The sequence below is a fragment of the Mastacembelus armatus genome, chromosome 22 (genome assembly GCF_900324485.2).
Source record: "Mastacembelus armatus chromosome 22, fMasArm1.2, whole genome shotgun sequence".
NCBI lineage: Eukaryota > Metazoa > Chordata > Actinopteri > Synbranchiformes > Mastacembelidae > Mastacembelus > Mastacembelus armatus.
The window spans coordinates 11,654,620-11,677,939 of NC_046654.1; positions in this window are offsets into that span (position 1 = coordinate 11,654,620).

Here is a 23,320-nt window from a genome sequence, read left to right on the forward strand (position 1 = left end):
CACACGCACAGTATACACACACACAGTACACAGTACACACACAGACTAGGAAATGTTAGATTAGATATGAGAAAATACAGGGCAAACAAATTTCAGAATATATGTCTTGGTCTACAAACTCATTGATTCAAGTGTAGTGTTTGTTTTTTGCCTGCTTACTCATCCCACTTAGTGCAAGCAGGTATGGCTGTGGCCTGTGTTAGTATAAGCAGCAGAAACAAATTAAACAATCCATTTCTCTCCTCTCTGTATGGCTACTTGTTTTAACCAATAGTTTACCGACTACTCAGTGTGACGTCTCTCCTATAATACATCCAGTTTGATCATATTCCACTCTACTATTGGAAAAAAAAAACACCTTTCTGCCCTGTCACTTGCACTCTGGCTTAATATTTTACTCCTTTATTTGATACATATACTCCTGCTCACAGTCTTAATTTTACTATGTGCAGACATGGTTTACAGACATGACAAAACACTAAGATGATGTAAATGACTGCTTTATAAAAGGGGGTTACTGTGATACTCTTATTACATTAATAAGTGAGGTGACAGAGAATAAAAGAGTCATGTTTTCAATGGATCATTGCCCCTGTTAACATTTAGCATAAAGTCTGTTCCCCCTTTGCTTTGACCACTTGCTGTGCTGTATGACTGCAAACAATAGCCTTTTACTAGAACACCCTCCTCCTCTTCTATGACAGGCTTTTATGGCGTGACAGTTGCACTATACCTCCGCAATTACTTTTCAATTAGCACGATGAACATTTCCAACACTGCGGCGCAATTATTTTATAGCTCAGTGTCTTAGCCCATTAATGGTGCTACCAACAGCACGGGGAGTGATAAACCATCTGGCCAGGCTCCCAAAGAGATAGAGCACACTTAATGGAGTGAAAAAGTAAAAGCAATTAATGTCACATTAATATAATGATAATAATGCCTTCCCTTACAGCTCTGGCAGGCAGAGCAGGGGCCTGGTCTGGGTTTTCATGAGTGCTGCTGAGGAGAAGAAATCTGCAGGGACCCTCAGATCTCCAAACATCCTGCAGGGAAAAACAAGCTCACTGCTCCTGCAGATGTCAGATATCAATGGAAAGCTTACTCCGACCATGGTGAAAAAATCTGAATGGAGAATGACTCTGACATTGGAGTCATGCTGTCAGAAATTAATGCTGCTACACCTAATAATAAAACAGGTGGTGAGTTTGGAAGCCGATTCATAGCTGCACCACAGTGGGATCACAGATTTGGACTCTTGCTGCAGTTAATTTCAGTCTATCATAGATGACATTAGCTTGTCAGCTCTCTGAAAATTTTCACATGAAGCTTGATTTAATTGGTGAGTGTTAGCATATGTGCCTGCAAATACACATGGGGAGCAAGTGTCTCTAAGTAAGTGTGTATGAGTATATCTTCATGTGCACAAGCACAACAACATTGTTGTGCTTGTGCTTGTGTGTGTGTGTGTGTGTGTGTGAGTATGTGTGGCAGCTCCTGTCTCAGGAGTAACTCCTCTGTCCTATCTCCTGACCCCTCTGTGTTCCCGCCGCCCCGCTCTGTTTGTGTTAATTCCTCTACATCTCCAGGGTGGCTTACATTAGAATATCTTAACCACTGGGCTGCATTAGCATAGTGTGATGGATGCCGCTGAATCTCCATGCCAGATAATGTCCACATTTTGCATTTTAAACTAAGCTACGCTATGGACGTGCTATCCATTTTCACAGGGGGAAATTAGGTCCTGGTGGGAGAGCGCCTGGCACTCTGTCATCCCAAGCAAAGCTCCCTACCCAGCTTTCATGACACCTCTGGGGCACCATACAGAGACAGGTTGAGGGTCATTGTCTAGCACTGGTCAGCTGTGATGTCACATAAACACTTAGTAAACTTGGGTGTCAGTTTACTCCACTCGTTTGAAATTAAAATCTAGCCAAAGTTGGGGATGGAGTGCTTGTGCAGTTTTCCTCCTGCAATATTCATGCGTTTCTGTATGTCCACCTGTCCGCCAGTCTTTCTGCAACGCACGTTGTATTTCTTCTCATAGTTACTTTCAAGCAAAGCGTGATAAATCATGCATAATTTTCATTTTAATTCGTATAGTCAAGCATACGACTTGTGTGCATATGTCTCTGTGCAGCTGGACTGGCTTGGCTGTGAGGGAGTGTTGATTTCCGTTACAAGGCTTTCGCAGCCCCCAGCAGTTGATCAATACGAATAAATCAGTTGGCTCCTTTATGTGACATGAGATAGTTGTACATTTATAAGCCTCTTTATGAGATAAGATCTCAACTCTTGAGCTTGCGTCATACACTCTGACACACACATGCAGAGCTGGGTGTTGGATGCTTATTAGGCAACAGAATTACAGCATGTCTGTATACTTTGCCTGAGGTGGGATATTCCTCCATAAATATCCACATACAGGTTATTATATTTTATCCTTATTGACAGTGATAACAGTACTCAGATGGGGTATTACCCACTGCCAACCTCCATAATCAGATCATGCTGTGAAGAAATGAATGAAAAATGACGATGTTGTGAATTGAAACACTGTATTGTGTTACAGTCGAAGACCTGATACTGTAGGTTTGCAGTATATAAACACTAGCCATATCAGTGGAATGATCTCATTGATTAGTCGTCTCCTTGCTTTCTCTTCACACAAGCATGAAAGGCATTGCTGTGCAGCCTAGTAATTCTGTAATGTTCTGCTAATTAAGTCTGTCTAATTATGATTCTTTTATGTGGCAATATAAGCTGGGAGTTTCCCCCCTTATTATGATATAGGTCCTGGCTCTGCTTCATTGATCGTGATTGGATACCAAGGCCTCCGTTTTCTGTTTATTTTCTAATTAAATATTAGCTTTAACCACTTTGGGGAGGGAAGGGGGGGGGGATAATTAAACTCTTACACCCCACATCCATTGACCGGTCCAGAATGTGATCAAGTGGAGCTCAAGCTTTAATTAGATGCCTGGACATTAGTGTTTTTTTTTTTTCAGGTTAGGAAATCCAGGCAGGATGCTTTCAACACCAAGCACATTGACTGAGCTCAAATTACATCCGCCTTTAAGTAGAGGATTGATTAGGTAAGGGGAGGCTGTGTTTATGAGCTAAGTGTTCCTGAATAGCACTGCTGCCCATAGCTCCTTTTCTGTCCTTTCACGTGGCCCATAAAGAGAGCTCCCCTGGAATTGAGTGTGGAGTATGTGAAAAAGAGAGGGGGGGTAATTTAACAACACGTGTAGACAAAAAGGAGCAGGCTGAGTGTGTTGTGGCAAAGACGAGAACGTCTCAACAGAGAGAAACAGAAAGGAGTGTGCAGGGAAAGGTGTGTGTGTATGTGTGTGTTGGAAGTGGAAAGCAATGTGCCATTGTGCTTTCTTTCTTTTTCTCCACATATGATGGATAGCAACAGTGGGGAGAACAAAACCAAGCATTCCTCATGCTGTCACCACAATGAAACAGGGACATAACAGGATTTGGTCACAATGCGAGCAGAGCACTTCAGAGAGATGCCAGGCCATCATGCCACTTCTACTGGAAGTCAAAGACTCCATCCATCACATATAACGTCCCCTTAGCGTTTGACTGGAGCTGGCGCTGCTGTCTTCCCTTCCTAGTCTATCTCACATGTCCCTGTGATGAATTTATTGCTCTTTCCATTGTTTTGCTGTTGTTGTTGTTATTCTATTGAGGCAAAGGTTTTGAGTGGGGGTGTATTGCATGTTATATATGTATTCAGAAAGAAAGCATGTTCATGTACTTCTTCTTATGGGGGGTTAAAAAAATTCTTAAACTCTTCAGTTTTATTTTTAGCAAAACAATATGATGTAAACATCAGTGAATGTGTAACCATCAGACAGACCTGGGCTTGCTGGGCTTTTCAATTTTTTATCTTAAGTTAGGAGAATGTTGCCTCAATCTTCTTATCAAGATCTCAGCCAATGAGCTAATAAATGTATTTCCCAAAAATGTCACAGCAGCCTTCAAGAAGAGTACATTTCAAATGTACAAATACTAAGGTTGTCAGCCGTAATCCTTTTTGTTGATCTTCTAAATAATAACTTCATTACAATTTTTTGAAGTGGGCTTTTTTCTTTGCACGTCAAACTGATGGCTTTTACACAACTAATTTGTTCAACTTTATTCCTTTTTTACTATCATTTTTATTTTATTTTTTTTTCAGCCCTAGCAGCCCTCTCTGTCTGTGTACAGTCTACATCTAAGGAGCCCAGTGTGAGCAGGTGTTTCCCCTGTGTCCAGAGCTAAGAGATCATCTCTATCTATAGAGGTGGGCTGTGCTCTTGTCTGTAACATGAAGCCCCCCAGTCACACTATACAAAGCGAGTAGGGGGGAGGACAGCATTTACAATCAGCCTCTTGAATGGCTGGCATGGTGATAAACATGATTGTGTAATGCGCTTGTATGTGATAATGTGAATATTGTGCTGTGAGCAGCAGAGGGGGCTGGGGGATGACTAGAGAATGAGGGACTGGAGGAGGGGAGCACTGAAGGGGGAGTTGCATTCTCAAAATTAAAAGTTGTAGCCTATTAGTCTGTGTTTGGTAGCTGAGCACGCGCCCATGCCTAGCACAGCTGCTAATAGGAAAAGATGTGTGGAAGTGTATGATTTATGGTTGCACGCAGGCAGGGGTGGAATAATTTGGTGCAGAACGGGTACTTACTGAACGGCAACAACTCGGCTACTTATCCGTACTTTCTGGTGATAAATTAGCTCTTGTTTAAAGTAGCCGGAGACCCATTTTTCATTTTGATTACTACACTTGATATCTCTTTCTTTCTTACTCTCTCTTTGTCAGCAGTGGTTCTTAGCATTTTTGTGTATGGTTTGGTGTATGGTATATGTGCTTCAGCCCAGCTGTTGGTCCTTAACCCCTCAGTGACCACACACTGCAGAGCCATGGCGTGTAAAACAAGGTAACGTTGTTAATTGCGAAGAGACCCAATATGACCAGAGTGACATGGCTTTTCTCATTGACCGTGAGCTGTCCTGCTGCCAGCTGGATGCAGGGCTCCTGTCAATCAGCAGCCGACCCCTGCTGGGACCTTCCCCTGCTCAGACAACTTTCCCATTGATCCCCCATCGCCCCTCTGACAGGAAGCAGCCTCAGTGGGGGAATAAGCAGGTGAAATATTAAGTTATAAGTCAGCCTCCAATCAATAAACAGAGCCAGGAGCAGGGAGGGGCAGGGCTGTCCCCACAGCAGGAGCCTCACTAGCTGAGGGGTAATGCAATTGAGGTCTGTGGATCACCCCAAAGACCTGCAGGCAGAGCTGAAACTATCTCTACGCTTCCTGACTGGGGCCATCACACTGAATCTATGCCAAGACCTGCAGCGATAGCTGGCACTCGCTCTTATTGTCCTCTGTTTGGCACTGCCAGTCATAGCACTGCCCAGGCAATGCTGGACACTCTACAGACAGCATAAATAAAACATATGAGAGCTGTAATGAGAAAAGAGCTGCAGGGCCAACAAAGTCAGGGAGCAGTGTCTATTGATATACACAGATAGACAGCTTGAAAAGAGTCTGGTACAATTACAGTTGTAACAGAAGGATGCAGAGCCAACAGCTCCACCTTTAGTTCTCAGTCAGAGCTGCAATGATCATATGTGTCTCAAGTCCATTGTCCTGAGTAGTTTGTTTGAATCAGTGAGTCTTTGGCCCTGGGGTTGGATAGCTTGGCAGGTGTCACTGGTTATCTTGGCCTGCCTTATGTGGACAGGACAACTGAGGAGCTGGTGCTGAGGCCCTGTCAGCCCCCTCCCTGTTAGGCCCGAAGGGGGCAGAGGTATGGGGGCAGTAGGGCAGCAAGAAGAGGAGGCCCTTTTTTCTGCAGGGCTGCATCTCTGGGGTCTGCTCCTTCAGCCCCCTCTCCACTCCCTCCTTGCTTGTACTGCTGACTGACAGCTATCTTCCAGCTGCGGGACATGCACCCCAGCAACCTACTGCTGATAAAATGTTAATGTAATTAACAGATAATGGCTGTTGTTTTTAGCTGTCAATACTCATACTGGGAAGGGATAAAGAATTGGAGCTGCACAAAGTCACATTCAGATATCTGCCAGCCATTGTAGAATTCAATTATTTTAGGAACACTACCCCCCACCTGTCTTCAGCTGCTTAAACACCATCATAGGCCCCCTCCACCTGCCTTCATCCCACAGAAGCACACATCTGATTGTCTTTATGAGATATTGACAACATTTCCTCTGGCCTGCAGTTTGAGCCAGGCATGGAGAGGTTATGCAGGCTCACTCTGGCCAGCCATTGTGATCTTTTTCATATTCAACCATGTCTTCTTGCCTCCTGCATTTAGATCATAAATCATGTGACTGAGGCGGGCAGCCATGGCGCTCTTCTCACCTCGGACAGTGTGTTGGACGCAGACACACCCAGCCAGCCAGCCAACCCACCACAAGACAAATGTATTTATATTTGTAACCAAAAACATAACGCCTATCAGGACATGGCCAGCGCTGCTTTGGACATCGACTGTCTGACTATTCTGGTATTTTAATAAGTATCAAGCCCAAACAAGATTAGGCGCTTCCAGTTTACGAAATGTCAGTGAAGGCAGCACTATCACTCATAATAAATGGGCTTATGCAAACGGTGGGGTTTTTGCCATGCATAAGAGCTTGTTTGGTGTGCACCACAGAGATGCTGTATGCTGATATGCAATTATTCTAAAAAGTATCAAAGTTCAGGTGAGAGTCTACCATCTTGCTGTAGCAGCTGGGGGATGCTCTGAGCAGCTAGATTACCACAGGAATATTCCATGAATAAAGAGGAAAAAAAAAACTTTGGACGATAAGGGAGAGCCTGAGAGTATGATAAAATACATTCCATAATGGATGGCTCTCTCTGTGTATTCATATTTTGTTTTTTTTTGTCCAGCTCTATAGCTGATATCAGTGATAATTCTGTAGCTGGATTTACTCTGTACTCTTAACGATGTCAAACTGGAACTTTGATCAGTCCATCTCAAGTGTTTGTGCTCCTGCTCCCTAATTAACCCAGTTTGTATGTGCTAATGACACCTAATTATCATTTGTGTAACAAGATTGCTCTCATTGCTATAATGAGAAAAACTCCTTCAAATGTTGCAGCCCTTACAAGCGGGTTTCTGCTGTTATTAGCCAGTGTTTATGCAATCACATCTAATTGAAGTGTTAATTAAGTCAGGAATACCATTTTGCTAAACAAAGACACTAAGTACCTTGTGGGTGTGCTAAAAGCCTGAATATCCTCTTCCCCAGCAAACGTTACTGTAGGTCAAACCCCAAACCTCCCACCCCACACGTTGTTCCACCCCGGCAGCAGCCAGACTAGAGGAGAACCAATCAGAAATGAGTGGCACTGACCAGTCAGGTCAGGCCCCTCCCTCCCACGGGTTCTGTGGTAATTGCCGTGCACGAGCGAGTGCAAAGGCTCCTGGCTCTTGACCTTGTCCACCCGTCAATACCCGTCCAGGTGTGGACGAGCTTGATGTCAGGTGACCAGACGTAGGACAGCCGGAATTATTAGTAATGAGCATTATAAGACATATAGGAGATGTGTGTGGGTTTGAATGTCTCTTTGGATGAGGTTTGTGCGGTAGTTAATTATAACACAATAAATAATGTGATTTCAGACTCTGTCAGCAGCTTCACATGCGCGTTGTTGTGGGCTGCTCTGTAATTCAAATGCTTTTCATTGCGGCATCATCACAACTTATTATATATAAATCAGGCTAAAGGGCAGCATGTGTCATGTGACTCCCGTCATGTGATGCCTGTAATACACCAGGACTACAGAAATAGGTGAGTGTTTTCAGCCTTGATGGTTTTTGTCAGTAACGTCTTAGACAGTGATATTACCGATCAACCCAGGTATATTATTACCTTTCTGTAAAAAGCTCTATTTTCCATTCTGTAAAGACATTACACTAAACTGCGTCTATTTATATAAAAACTGGAAAATTGAGGTGATCAAACTTTTGAGCAGTAGTGTATTTGTAAGCCAATGCGCTAAATAATGCATTTAGGAATTCGCAGTATTTGTATTTGTCCACAAAACATTTTTTTTAAGAAACTTTTCAATACCAATGAAACCTAAACCTGAAAATCATGGCCAGATTGTTTAGGATGTGACATTTTATACTTAATATGCAGAATTTAAAGTTATCAGCGTTTGATTTATTCTCAGATTATTTATTCATTCAGTTAACTAAAATCTCTTTTTTACATTTACAGTTTTTACCTGTAGTGCAACAACCTTTTTTTTTTTTTTTTTTTGTGGCTGCAAACAAAGTGCCTCTTGGTGAAATGAATAAATACTAAGAGGTAATATGTTAGCTGTAATGCCCCGTATGCCCAGACAATCATTTAAGGCAGACTGAATGAAGTAATTCAGTAAGTGTTGGAACTACATCCGTCGCCCAGTTTGCATACTCATTCACGCCGCTCCCCTCACCTTTCGCTGCTGCCGAAGGATGATCCATTTCTCTCCTCTGTCTTTACGTTCCTTTCCTCCTCCTCTCCATCTCATTTCATACCCCAGTCATTATGTCTCTCCCCCTTCTCCCTTCCTGCTCCTGAACAGGACCCATTGGCCCTGATTAATCTGCTGCATTTGACTTAATGAGAGGTCATTCACATATCTGATCACAATGGCTACAGGAATCAATGATAGATGGCCACTTGGCAGAAATACTGAGGTGCTGAAAAAAGAAAAACGAGTGAATCTGTTAAGACTTTATTAGATATTCCCCATCTGCACAGTGTACCTGCGTTTGTTGTGTTACTGTGTGTAAAACATCTCTTTCCAACCTTTAAAAGGCTCTGAGATTGCTTCTTTTCATTTCTGTGGTATTATAGTCAATGCCTATAAGTCAAGTAGTCAACGATGCTATTTAGATTCAGAGTGCAACACTCAGGAGCTGGATAAGGTGAGTGTTTGTATGTTTGTGTGTGTTAAGACTAGATACACAATAGGTCATTCAATAATATGGCATTGTGATACACACATCTAAAAAGAGAGGGATGTAGCAGGTATCAGCCCACGTTCACACACGCACACAGAAAAACCTTCAGTTAGGAGATTATGAATTGATTTCTTCCGCCCCATAAAGCCCATGTCTTCTTCGCTGAATGCAGTAAGATGTCCGCTTGACCTTTCTTGGTGGGCTCCTTTCTGGTGAATTGACTCCTAAGTGTTTGGCCCTGGCCTTTTCAGCACCAAGGGTGTCCTCCATCTGCAGTGTGGCCTGGCTGGCAGATATCAGCAGCCTGTCAGCACATCACGTTCAGCCGTACAAATGCAAACACGCTCTCTCTTACGCACAAACACAAGTGCACTGAACTGCTTAGACATGACAGAGAAGCGCACAGTGCAGAGCAGTGCATCCATCTAAGGCTGTAACAATGCATGCAGCTGTGTTGTTTAGACTTGCAGTGTAGGCAGATGAAAAACAAGATGTAGCATGAGATCACCACATGACATTTTACTTTGTTGGTTTGCACAATGTACTTTGCTTATTAAACTGTACTGTGGATTTAGTTTTACACAGCATAGCAGCCTGTCAGTGATCCATTCAACTGTATTATGCAGAGTGAGACACATGCACAGAGTATCTGCTGCTACTGAATTTGCTGGTCTTTGTCCAAGTGCCATCTCAGGTCCGTGGAGTGTGGTGGCAATGAGACTGGTCAGTGACATCGAGGTCCCAGGCATCTGAACAAGCATCTGTTGCGGACGTTAGCAGCACAGCGGCCGCCCTGTCCTCACTGTTGGCCCGACACCATTCTGCACCATCCACTGTCTGTCACACCCGGCGCCCTGCAAAGTTAATTGTAAACTGGAGTGGCGCGTTGGGGCCTTCTCGCTAAGCAGCCCCTAATGACAGGCAGAGAGACAGCTACACATGTTCTCTGGCTCTCCCTCTGGAGGAGGCTACAGATAGCGCTCCAGCACAGACACTGACCTGTCACAAAGCTGTCAGCAGCCAGCCTGTCAGCCATGCAGCTCAGCACGCAGCCCAGCTATCCCAGGTGCTCGGCTGACAATCTCCGCACCCTGTTCTGTCGACTGCTCTGCCAAGCCTGCTGCTGCTAAGATTCATTAAGGCCTTTTTCAGAGTGGCCTTGGCTACTTCATTATGAACACAGAGAAAGAGTGTGTGGGACACAAATAAACAGCACTTTTTATGCTTTCAGTTGCTGTCCACAGTCGATATTGTTCAGTCATTGAGTACTCCGGTGTTACATTTCCAGAAAACTCTCCTTACTCTGTTCCACTTGGTCTCCCTTGTTAAGATGACTCCTGAGTTGTGTGTTTTGTGTTTATGAAGGATTCTCCTGGTAGTGTAATGGAGCTCAGCACAGACGTATGGAACACATGTGCTAATATCTCCTCATAGGAGCCCAAATGAGCCATTACAAGAGCTAATCTGACAGGCACACTGCATTCAGTTCCCCATCTGCCAGCCGTGGTGCTGAGAGCCACAGTGTGTTCCTCCTGAGTGCAGAGCTGGGATGGAGGGGCCAGATGGAAAACACCCTACTTTAGAAGCGAGCCACTGGTCATGGATGCAGGGAGGAAGCAAACAACTGAGAGTATGGTCACACAGTTGATGAATCGCCTAGTTAGGACATGAGCTTGGGAAGAATCCACATCCAATTCAGCACTTTAGCTGTTTGGTTTATGTGAAATACATGCTCAGGTAGCTATGGTGCCATATCTGTAGGAGTGTGTTGGCCTTCTGCCTCTTCTTCCACACGGTTTCCAGGTTTTCTTCACACTCTTAACCCATGGAGAGCAAGAAAATGTGGAAGGGACAAAGGGGCAATATAGGCTGCTGTCTACCTCTTGGGGAAGAAGACATATAACATTAATGGTATCCGTTAACATCTCCTTAACCCCAATCCCCCTTGCTTGCAGAGAACCTCCCACCCCCTCCTTTTCCCCCTGCAGCCAACCGCAACCCACTCACAACCCTACCACGGTCCCCTCTACCTCCACCCCCTCAGGCTCTGCTCCCTGGGGGCCTGTTTGTTTCCCTGCCAGGGGCACAGGCGGCGGAACACTGATGAGGTGCTCAGGCCACCGTGAAATGCGCCATAACCTGCCAGCGCAGGGGCCTGGTGAGATTGCCGTATTTACTTTTTAATCTGGCCGCCTTAATACATGCGATAAAAACTTTGTCACATTAGATGGTGACAGATGGGCCCGGAGATGTTATTACTGGTCGGGGGAGGCAGGGGGGAGATGGTGTTGGGAGGAGCGGGTGTGGGCTGGGGAGCATTGGGTGACGAGGGGGGTGAGAGGGAGAGAGGCAGTGCCCCCAATCACGATAATTTTTCATCACCCCAATTACATTGTTGAGTGCGTCTCGGCGGTGGCATGTGCACACCCAGTCCTGCTGCTGGGAAAAGAGCGAGGCAGAGAGACATAAATAAAGATAAAATGAGGTGCCCTAGGTCTTCTATCCCGCTGACTATTCCTCTGCCATCTCTCCAAACTGATGGAGGCCCCGTTTAAATGAAGGCTAAATCTTATTTAGATAAGAGAACTGAACTGCTGCCCGGGACGAGAGCATCATTGTTTGTTACTGATGGCTGGAGAGGTTGGGAGGAGGGCGGAGGGGTTGGGGAAAGTGGCTGGTCTTTGCATGTTCTTATGCTATAAGAGAGATTGAATGTTGTTTGTGTGTTTGCAGGAGCGCAGGTGTACCGACCACAGGCACAGAATATCTGTCACTATTCCGATAGACAGGTATGGTTTTTGTTTTCTAAGTGTGCATTTGTGAACTGAGTCCCTCGGTAATAAAATTTCATTGTAGTATATCCATCCTAATGTCATTTCCTATCTGGGAGCTCTTTGGCTGTGTATTGCATGGAATACAATATCAAAATATAGCTGTTGTTTATAGCATCTCTTTATGGCTGAACATCAAACTCTGTTTGTGTGTGTGTGTATTTGCTGCACAAACATTTTGCTTGAGACGTTGAACACACAGCCTCAAGCAGCACAAGTTTAGCAACTGTTTTCCTTTTTAATTGTTGTGTAAATTAAATAAGAGTGTTTGTGACATGAATGTTGTAGGTAATGAGAGCCTGAGAGCAGCTGGGAGGCTCCGGGCCTGCGTGCGCATCATTAGGAGCTCAGGGCTCCCAGGCTCCACGCTAGCGTAAGCCGCTAATGAAAAGAATGTAGTCACAGATCTCATTTTTCAGGCAATTCTTGTGTAAACTGGAGATTTTCCAGTGTATGCACAGTGGAGCAGGGCCCCCACATAAATCACACAGGCTGGCTGCCTCCAGTAAAAGAAAGAGGGGGTTTAGAGCACATGCTAACCACACAGACATATGCTGCAGGAAACTGGAAATCTGCAATGGCACAGCTAGAGAGAGAGCCACTCACAGCACCTACACCTGTCTACACCCCCACCCACTTCTTCCCATCTTTTGTAGCTCTCTATCCATCTCCACTGTGCTGTCCAACAGCCCAACCCCCATCCACCCCCCCACCCCCTCCCCCCTCACACATCCCCTCCTACCCGCAGGCAAACCAACCAGCAACGCCTGTATGCAAGCCATTGAAATGGGTCATTTTTTAATTAAATACAATATTAATTACTGCGAGCATCATTACCGATATGTGAGATTTGACTAATTAGTGTAATAGTTTTGGAGTCACGCTCATTAAATATGAAAATTACAGCAGTAGAAAGGATTGGTTCCGTGATCAATCTTGTATGGACAGAGAGGAAATGATTTAGAGAATAGCTTTTATTGTACAATTAACTCCATTACAACCTGCCAGACAAGAATAAAGAGAGCAGGGAATTCGGTCGGTGTTAAGAGTTTTACACAAGTGCTGCCTTGAGCTGCAGGCTCTCCCTCACTTTCACATGCAATCTTTTGCTTGTAAGTAGATGAGACACTTGCCAAAGCATACAATACCCTCCAGAGGAGCCTTAGCCTCATCACCCACTCAATTAGGACAGCTGCTAAATGGAAGACTTGTTGATCTCTTCTATTTGACACCCAGTTCATTGTACTTTTACTTTGGCAGCTTTGCACTCAAATGGAAAAGCAGGTCATTATTGGATGACAGGAAGAAACTGTTCTAGTGATTCATATTGAGCTCAAAAGCTGTCTGGAATGACCCTCCAGCAGTGATAGAAGAGCACACTGATGTAAGTAGGAAAATGAAGTTATCACAGTGGCCTTGGGAAAGACAAAAGGAAGTTAAAGTATTAAAAATAAAAGTGTGCAAACAGAAATTATTGTACAAAATGAACAGTCCTCATGCTAGAAATAGTGTATGGATGGCCTCCAAGGTGGCCAGTGGGCACTGAGCTCCACTTTTGTTTGTGTGCATCAGGGTCTCTCTCCACTGCTCTGGTAAACACATTGCATAGGACCAAAGCCAGTGCATAAGAGCTGAACAGAGCTCCTCTATGTCCTCACCATGTGTATCGCTAAACACTGGGCAACACATATTGGCCCTTTTGCCGGAGTGGGCTTTGTGTGTTTAGCATATCAAAGCTGTGAAAATAACAATGTTTGCATTGCCTCTTCTCTTTCCAGGTGGTCTGTCATATCTGGGCCCTCAGACCGGATGGCACGAGCTGTGTGTTGATCACTGTGGCATATGGGTAAGGGGAACACCTCTGGCTGGCACTGTGAGTTAGTGTTAGTCTGTTAGTTTTAATACAAGTGATGGCAGCCATGGTAAAGCAAACAAAGGCACAAGCCTTATTCAAATTTGACTTTTTTTTTTTTTTTACACAAATGTGAAAATTTTAATATACAAATGCCACCAGGTACTGCAGTGAGCAACGATGTCCTTGTAATAATTTATTTATAAACTATTAATATAGTAATTGGCTTAATTAATACTATTTTTTGTATTAATTATTAAAATATTTTGTGTGATGATTTTTCCTAATCTATCTTAATTATAAGTACTGGTTGTCATTTAGAGGGTTTTAAATATAGTTCTTGTGTTTCACATATGTAACAATTTTGAATGAAATAACGTCCCTGTCGTAAAATTCTCTGGTGCTTATGACCTTGTGTCTTGAATGTCTTTGTGAACCTCTGCTTGTATTCATATGTACTATAAACATTTTCCCCTCTTTGAATATATGCAATAATCCTATCTCCAGCCACATGAATACTGGCCCTCCATATTATTGTAATGCTAACCTCCAGACTGCATGCCTGATAGCTAATACTTTATCACAGCTTTGCCTTTTTTATGGGTCTGGTGTCTCTTTAAAATGATTGCCCCTGTTTTGATCTGATTAATTTTGTGTGAGCACAAACAATTACTTTTCATCTTTATCTGCTCAAGGAATCACCCCTTTTTATGGGTATCATTTATTACAGGTGGACAGCTACTTGTTTATTAGAATTTCAAGCAGCCTATCGCAGCCAAGATCTCCTGCGGCCTATATTTACATTTCAACTTCTACTAAACAGGCATGACAAACACACATAGCAAAGGGCCAGCCATGGCCACACTTCATTTTCATACTGCCTCCTCACAGGCCAGACGGACTGGACTTAATGCAAAAGTTCCTGACATGGTGGCAGAAGGTGCCGAGCAGGAGGGAGAGAAAAAGAGAGAGGGAGAGAAACTGAATGAGTGAGGGAACAAGAGAGAGGAAGAGAGAAGGGGGAGGAGTTGGGATGGTGAGAGCATGTTGACTGAGTATGTATTTGAGCTTTCAGGTGAGTGTCCATCATTCAGGAAAAGAGGATGGGTTCATGGCCTCTGAAATCTATCCATGGCAAGGGGGTCTTCACAGTGAATATAAATATACGTGTGTGTGCCACAGCCAGGGCCACTCTTGACAAGCCAACAGCTGTTAATTATGAATTGGCCTGCAGAGAGGGAGACAGGCTGGTGAATATGCAGAACTGAAGGAGCGTGCAGACCCATGCAACATAAGTGTCAGACCCCCACTGCATCCGGAGTGGCAAGGGCTGACCTGGGTGTCAATCACCAGCACCGGCCAAGCAACAGGATAAGGATTTCTTGGAATAGACCCAAACCACTGCAGTTTGACTCATACTTTTTTATTTGATGATAGCACAAGAAAAGTTAGGTGCCTTTGACAATAGAGGATCATGGATCTGTTACAGGTCAAAATGGGCAATAGTTAAATATCTATATAATGCCCAATGACCTGAATAGCATTTTCCAGGTAATTTACAGTATTTAGATTTTTTTTTGTTCAGGGTTTACTGATGTAGTAACCTGCCAATCGCAGTTTGCTTCTGCCTGCAGTTAGGTTAGCAATGGTCCAAGCACCAAATGCAACTCAGGACTGCAGTTTGCTTCATGGGTGAAAACAAGAGCAGGCAAGACTAAGTAAAGTTAGCACAGGTGTCATTACAATATTGGCAAAATCAATGCAATTACTATTATAAATTTTAAAATAACCACAGAGAACTGATCAGAAGACCTACTGATATGATATAATATTGGGCTGTAGTGGCTATCTACACCAGGCAGTGCTCTAAAAATGTCACAAAACCTTGAACTGTATTCTGAATTTGATGGGAAGCTAGCGTAAAAAAAAAAGGAAGCAAAGGGAAAACTGAACAAATACAAAGACGTCCAACAATGAACCGCTAATAGGTCCAGTTAAGAAAGAGATTTGCCATCCCTTAAAAACCCAGATATATATCTCCCTCCAGTCTCTGTAGAGAGCCTCTGTGTGTACACAGTAGCCATTCAGGGTTAGGGTTAACAGGGCCTGTGCCTTTAATGACAGGAATATCTCCAGGAATTTTAATCAATTTTCCACTCTTAGCAGCTGAATCTGCGTTAATTTCCCCCTCAAGGACTTTTATAAATTTCATCATTAATAAAATCAGACATTCAATTAGTCCCAAAATCCAGATTGCCAACTGTTTCGTAACAGTCCTGGTCTGATTTCCCTTTTTTATTAGGTTTGGTGAAAAAAGTTAAAACTAATTTCATTAATCTAATTGTCATAACTTCGAACCATCTCTTAATTAGTTCAAATTAATATGATTAATCACAATAATGACAAAAACTCATTCAATTACAGGTTTTCAATGGCAAGTGGATGTGTTGGGGGTGATAGGGGCATAAAGAATGAGGGCGGGAAGCAGAGCTGGCTGTGAGAGACGGGATTGGTCGTGATTATTCCAATGACTGACAGGTTATCAATCATGCCGCTCTTTTAATAAAGGCTGCTGGAACTTCAGTGGAAGGCCTAGCTCAGTTGTCTTCTTTTTTGTTTTACTTCTTCAAAATCCTTTGGAACTCTCCTTATTCCTTCATGAAATATGAGTCCCCTTTGAATGACTTGAGCTGCACATTTTAATGAAGAAAGTGGTGTGCATAAAAACAAAAATGGACTCATCCATATGTAAATAAAATGATGGCAGTGCATATGCTCATCTCCACTACCCCATTATTGCAGAAAATTGCATTCGTTTATGCACCGGAATGATATCACTTTATTTTCATTTGTCTGAGCGTTCAGTAAAGCTGCAGATGAGCCTGCCCCCTCTCTTGTTCCCTTCTCTCTGTCTCTCTGCAGACATATGGATCTGAGAGATGCCTGCTGCTTTGCTTTCAATCAGGGCCACCGATCTAACAAAGCAGGGGAGCAGAAGCATGTCACAATTTGTCACATGCCACTGGGGCACAAGCTGAGCAGCAGGTACACCCTCGGGTGTGTTAGACAAGGAGGGAGTGCTGCAGCTGCCAGTCTCAGGCAGGTTCCCTCTTGTCCCATGCTGTCCCCCTGGGACCAGCTACCCAAATGTCCCCAGTCAGATGTCTGGGACGATTTGACCTGTGATCCACCCATCTGGGGAGAAGGCTACACTGAGGCGGCTGCTTAGCTTCCATCACCCTAAGGAAAGAGCCTGATGATCAGTTGGCCCATCTGGGGATGGCGATCTCCCTGGAGAGTCAAAACCTTTGAGTCCCACAGACACCCCTTCACCATACCTCTCTTGGCTAGTCTTCACTTGAGACACTGCTGATTTGATCCTGTCAATCCTGAGCTTTGGCACTGAGCAAAGGAATTCACCTGCCACCCCAGGTGAAGTCAACCAAAGCCTGCTGGAGCGGTAAGCAAAGCATAGCATAGATACATATGTTATGTCTCTGTGACAGTGCTTATCATGCAGCTCAAGGGCTCCCATCCTTTACCCAATGGTTATATCTCCCACAGCATTGGATCCGTGTCTGATGCATATCTTGGCTGACAGCATATTTGAAAGCCTACAGCAAGACAGACGTGTAAAACTATACATTGTATACAAGTGTACTGGGCATTTTATGCTACAGCATTTAAATTCCTATGGTCTACTGTGGCATGTCTTTACCAGTGACATTGTCTGTACACCCCAGTGTTTAGAGGCTATTGGAAATAATGCAGAACCAGACAATGAGCTGTGCTATACTTTCAGTATGCTGAGAGCACATGGGGCAGCATATGGAGCTATTTCCGCTTCTCTCTCCAGAACTTTTCAGACATGTCAGTTAGGCCTTAATCATGCATTTTTCTGCATGAGAGGAGAAGTGGGCTATCTGTGCCGAGCTGGCTTCTGTGCCCTGCGGTTCTCCACCAACAGTCAATCAATAGTGCCCAGCACCACTGTGTACACAACACACATTCATGCAAGCATCCTCTCTTAGCGGGCATTTAAAGATAGGTTACCCAAACCCCATTTTGGAGCCTGTGGTTACTCTGTGTGTTATTCAGGCTAATGTTTTTTTAGACCATTTCCTCATTGTTGTCATGCTTTTTAATTAGAGGAGAGTGGGAACTGGTGGATGGGGGACCATACCTCAATAGTTCAGCCTTCCAGACACTCAGGGACAAAAGGGGCATTTTTCAAGGTCTAAACCCACCCTCCCCTCATATGCACAGCCATCTCAAAGTCCCCAGCCACCCTTGAGAGGGAAGCACAGCCTTCCATGTGCATAAAGTTGAAATAAACTGCAGTCTGTATTTTCATTGGGGAAAGTGAACCCAATTTACACGCTGCTCCATTGGAGATGAGCACTCTAGCGTACCCTAGCTGGTAATCTTACCCAGATTCCCCCTTTGTGTCCTGCATTATTGTTGAAATAAATAACCTTTCACTGCAATCAGTGCGGGGATCTTCACTTAAATTATCGCCCCACAGATAGCTCACTCATGATCTGCTTCTATATCCATTAACTATCTGGGAAAGTGATTTATTGGTGAAGGGTAAGAAAAAAGGAATCAGGAGGAAAGAAGCAGAGTCAGTTTGGTTAGACAATAGTGCCCTCTACTGTCTGGAAGGTGGATTGCTTTCTGAGAAAGAGAGAGAGAGCACCCTGGAAACTGGTACTCATTTTAAACACTAATGCGCTGATGAAGTTTTGGAACAGGGTTCTGTCTTCATCAGGGTCTTTTAACACAAAACCTGTTTATTTGAGCCTTTACATATGGATCTATTTAATTTCAATGACAAACTGAAGGAGGTGCTTTTCACACACCTGCAGTTTAAAAGAATTAATGGGGCAATTTAGGCAATAAAAAGCAAATTCAAGTCCAGAATAAAGTGCCAGCAAAGCCAATACTGTACCCATTATCTACTGCAAAAGCCACCTAGGTTTGTTACAGTTCAGGTGGAAGTATGGGTATGGACATTATGCCTTCTCCCAACAGCAATTCAAGCCAGGGCTCGAGTACCTAACCCCCCACCCCTCCATCTCTCCATTCCCCTCCACCGCAGTCCCTCCTTCCCCACACTCCTGTGATGTGTCGTTACACGCTCGGCTGGCTCCTCTTCCATGACAGACTGTTACTTCCTGGAGCGGAAAGGCATTTGATTGTTAACATCTGGGCCATTACAATTGCAAACTAGGGCTCTGTACATCAATCAGGAAGTGATTTCAAAACAAAGAGACCGTCCTCCAATCAATCTATTGGGAAGAGGGGGCATTACATGCTCCTGTAATCCCGGCTAATTAGCGGGATAATGGGAATGAGATTTATGAATCTGCTGAGGAGAGTGGAGGTGCGAGGGCACACTCAAATTAGCAGGGATGCACGCCAGCCAGAGCTGCAATAAGGAGGATGTGCTGTTGGTTTTTATCAACTTCTTGCTGCCTGACCACCTTTGGCTCGGTGTCACTGTGAAGAGAGCATCACAGACTAATGCACAGGCACCATGTAAGGCACTGTTACAGTACATCAAATCTGTGCTTAAAGAGGAGATGAACTCTGTGTTAACATCTACCAGAGGAGCATTATCCCTTTCTCAGTGCTTCTATTGAACATCTGTTATTTCACAAGGGAATACAGTATACTGTACATCATCACACTTTAAAGGTACAGCAATAGAATGACCAAGGTCCTTTAAACAGCAGATACATTAACTTGAATTCATTTACTAATTTCCACCGCCACCAGCACACGTACGGGCGCTGGTATCTCTTACAACTAACAAAATCAGTAACAGATGGGAAAATATGCAACATACACTATATGGACAATCAATGATATAAAGACAAATAATGTTTTGTTACATTGTCAGTCCTGGTCCTGTGTCTGCTCCATGTTTTCCTGGCCCTGTTATTGTCTGCATAACGCTGTCAGTTCTCATCCAATCTCCAATTGACCTGGATTTACCTCCAGCTCTGACTGCCCCTCCCACCACACCTGTCTTCACTTACCTGATTGCTAGATTGTCTTGTGTGTACACCACAGCTTCACACTCCTCACTATCCAGCTCATTGTGTTGGTCGAATTTTTTTTTTACTGTTTCTGGTTCTGTAGTGTTTTCTCTACTTGTGTCTGGACCTTGCCTGTTTTTGATGCCTGCCTTGTGTCTACTCCTTCTCAGCTTGGATTGGTTACCTGTTCCTGACCTGGATCTGGACTCTGATTTATGCCCCCAGTTCTCCCTGCTGAGCTTTGTCTGCTTCAAGTGTACTGTAAGTACTGTTTCGTCAGCATGGACTCATAGTAAGACTCTGTTTTTCCACCTGTTCTACTTTTAAACCTCACCTGCCAGTCTGTCTTAGTCTTCATCTGAGTCCTCTGTCTCTGACTGGTGTTCCAAATAATTTGAGACAGGCCCGGGTCAACAGCATATGCTATGCTGCTGAATTTAAAACAAGCATAAAGGGGCCACACATAAGGGAGAGTAACCTGGATGTTTAACTGTGACACTGATGAGAAAACCAGTTCACTATAAAAAATAGATGTGCACTGTTGGCCCATTCTTAAGGTACCCCCAGGTATTACCCACTTTAAGAGCCACTGCTAAATGTGATGAGCAATTCAAAGAGCTTTTGTGCTGTATTTTGAATTGTACACTACTATACAAAGTTAAGTTAAGTTTAGTAAGAGCCATTCAAATGTCCAGTATTACTGTTTGGAGTAGCAGCAGGTTAGTAACTTCCCCAAACAGTTTAGAACTGACAGCTGGGCAGGCTTCTTACGAGCTCTAGACTAAAGTATCGTTTCCAAAAGAAATCAAACACAGCATACTAGAAAAAAAAAAGACAGTTGCATCTGAAATATTATATGAGAAGGCCTAATAGTTTTGATTTTCATCTGCAACATTAGAATCTGATGCACAACCCTTAACCCTTTTCTCAGTGATCTGTAAACTGAGTGAATGAGAGCATCTGTGTACCACTGTCAGTGTACCAGTGTTTGTGAGGCCTGGTGTATCCCTGGAGGTGGCTGCCTCTGCACCACCCTGAAGCCTCTTCCTCCCCAACGGCCCCAGGCCTGACCTTGCCCGCTGGCGGGGGACATCTCCTATTAAAGCAGCGCATTGTGATAAGGCCATTTCTTTTCCTTCAGCATCCCTTTAATGTCATCCCTGAAATATGAAGTCATTAAGCGATATTAAAACAGTGCTGACAAACTAATTAACAGAAGACATTATACGGGATGGGCTCGATTAATCCGCTTTAATTGCTCTTTTAAATGGGGGTTCCAATTAAAATTAATAAAGATTTACTGGTGATCGCACCAAACTACACCAAGAAGTGGATGTCTGAAGGGCAGCCTAAAGTCAGCGGCCTCCATTCTCAAGTTGCACTCCCTTTTGCTCCCAGCGCCCTCCCAGTGTGAGCCTGCCAAAACGACTGTACCTCTGAGCAGGAGATTAAACAGACTATCCCAGTGCCCCCACTCTCACGGCCCCTTTTGTCTCCACATCAGGGGTGTTTGATCCTGCTTTTGTCTTTCCAGGACCCTGGTAAGGAGACCCAAGCTAATTATTCCATTAATGTTACGCCACACACATACACAGTGACTGTGGACAATGAGCCTTGCATTCCTAAATCATAATTGTATAAAACATGATGCTGAATTATGGAAGAATTCCCAGTGTCTACTTCCCTGGAGTCTTTGCTGTGAGGAAGAATCCCTACACAGTAGTTCAGTATACAGTGACAAGTGCACCCCTGTGTGGAGGTTTTTGTACACAACAGAACCTGATGCTGCTTATTTAAGATCTTAAAATACAGAGTTATGGAGTATATTTTATTTTAAGAGGCTAGTAATTGGCTAATATGCAAAAAAAAAGAAAAAACAAATGTACACACACTATATACTTGACCTGTGAAATATTAATCTTGTGACTTTGAGGTAAAACTAAGTGTTGTATTACAGCAGAGATTCACTAGATGATGCTGTTACTCTTTCCTCAGATCAGGCTCATTCATCTCCAAGAACTAAGTGATGGGCTGTGATGTGTATTCTTTTATTTTCTCACCTTCACTGCAAAAATCTAAGAAGCTGCCAATTCATTAACATTTAGTGTTAATTTGAATTTCCAAGAAGTTAAATGCGTAACACAGACTATCTTTTTAAACAGTGTTTTTGTGTTAAATTTATCACATTCTCTTGCCTTTCACTTTTCATTTCACCTTCATTACAAAGCATGAATTGTTTTACGTGAGACTCTCTAATACAGAACATAATTTCATATCCTTCTGTTCAAGCTGCAGCCTTCTCAGCCAGAGGCAGTTAAAACAAGTGACGATATTTATTTTTTCTTTCATTATACCAGAGGTTACCAAGTCTTGTTTAGAAAATGTCACATAACAAATTAATTTGAGCAGAGCACTTCGGTTCAACCAGAGGCATTTTAAATGAGAATGTAAATTAATTTACTGAAGAAGCCTGATCTAATTGAAAAGAAATGTCTATTAAAAGATTAGAGAGGTTTATTGTCTCCAGTCTTTGTCATCAACCAATCCAACTAATGTTTTAATTTCCTTAATGTTATCATTTCTGATGTAATTGGTGCTTGGACGCCTAACGGGTTTTTCAATTAAATATTTGGTTTTGGGCATTGACAGTGTCATCACACAGTGAAAAGAAATTGTGTACTTTTAATGTGGATTGTGCTGATGTGTGTGTGTGTGTCCATTCGTGTCTTTATTCTGTATTTGAAAGGCACATTGCAGTTTTTTGTTTTCATGCTTTTTTTCTTTGCCAGTTAAATTGCTGGCAAACATACAGCAATAGAATTAACAGTGCGACTAAAATGTGATCACAATGATTTGCTATGTTCATTCAAAAGACAGTGGATTTAATTTATTACATGCAATTTAATGCTGTGATTTTTCTGGTTTATGTTAAGCCCATGGAATCATCTTTTCATTTTATGATACCACCAAATGTGTGTGTGTGTGTGTGTGTGTTTGCGATCAGGGTGCTTTCAGCGGGTGCCTGGAAGAAAAAGCCAGCGGGTTTGTGGAATTTTGCTTTGGTAGCACAACTGCAATATGAGGTCACCTCGGGCATTAGTCATTAGGAGGGAATGCATTGTGGCAGTTTTTAAGACGTGGCAGTTGTCCGCATCCGCACCGGCCACACAATGAATGCAGGCCTTAGAAAGTTAACTTGAATTGGCCTCGGTGAACAATGTGAACAGCATAGTTTGGGGGACATTTAACAGCTGGCTGCTGGATGTGGATTAGAGGCACCTTAGGGGCTCAGCTCTGGGATGTGGTGTTTTCACTGGACAGTTAAACATTTACAAATAAAAAATAAAGCATTTACCTTGTAAACTTCACACAAAACAAAACGTAACACACTAGTTTGATTTTTGTACAGTGCATCTTTAATTTCAGGAATTATCCAATACAATGTTTGACTGAAATATCTCAAAATGATTGTACTTTACATGACCTTCAGCTTTATACAGAAAATCAAACCCATGACAGTGGCGTGCAATATTTTCACATGCACAGTCTGTCAAGATTAGTTTAAAACATTTAACAAACAGCAGCGATTTACAC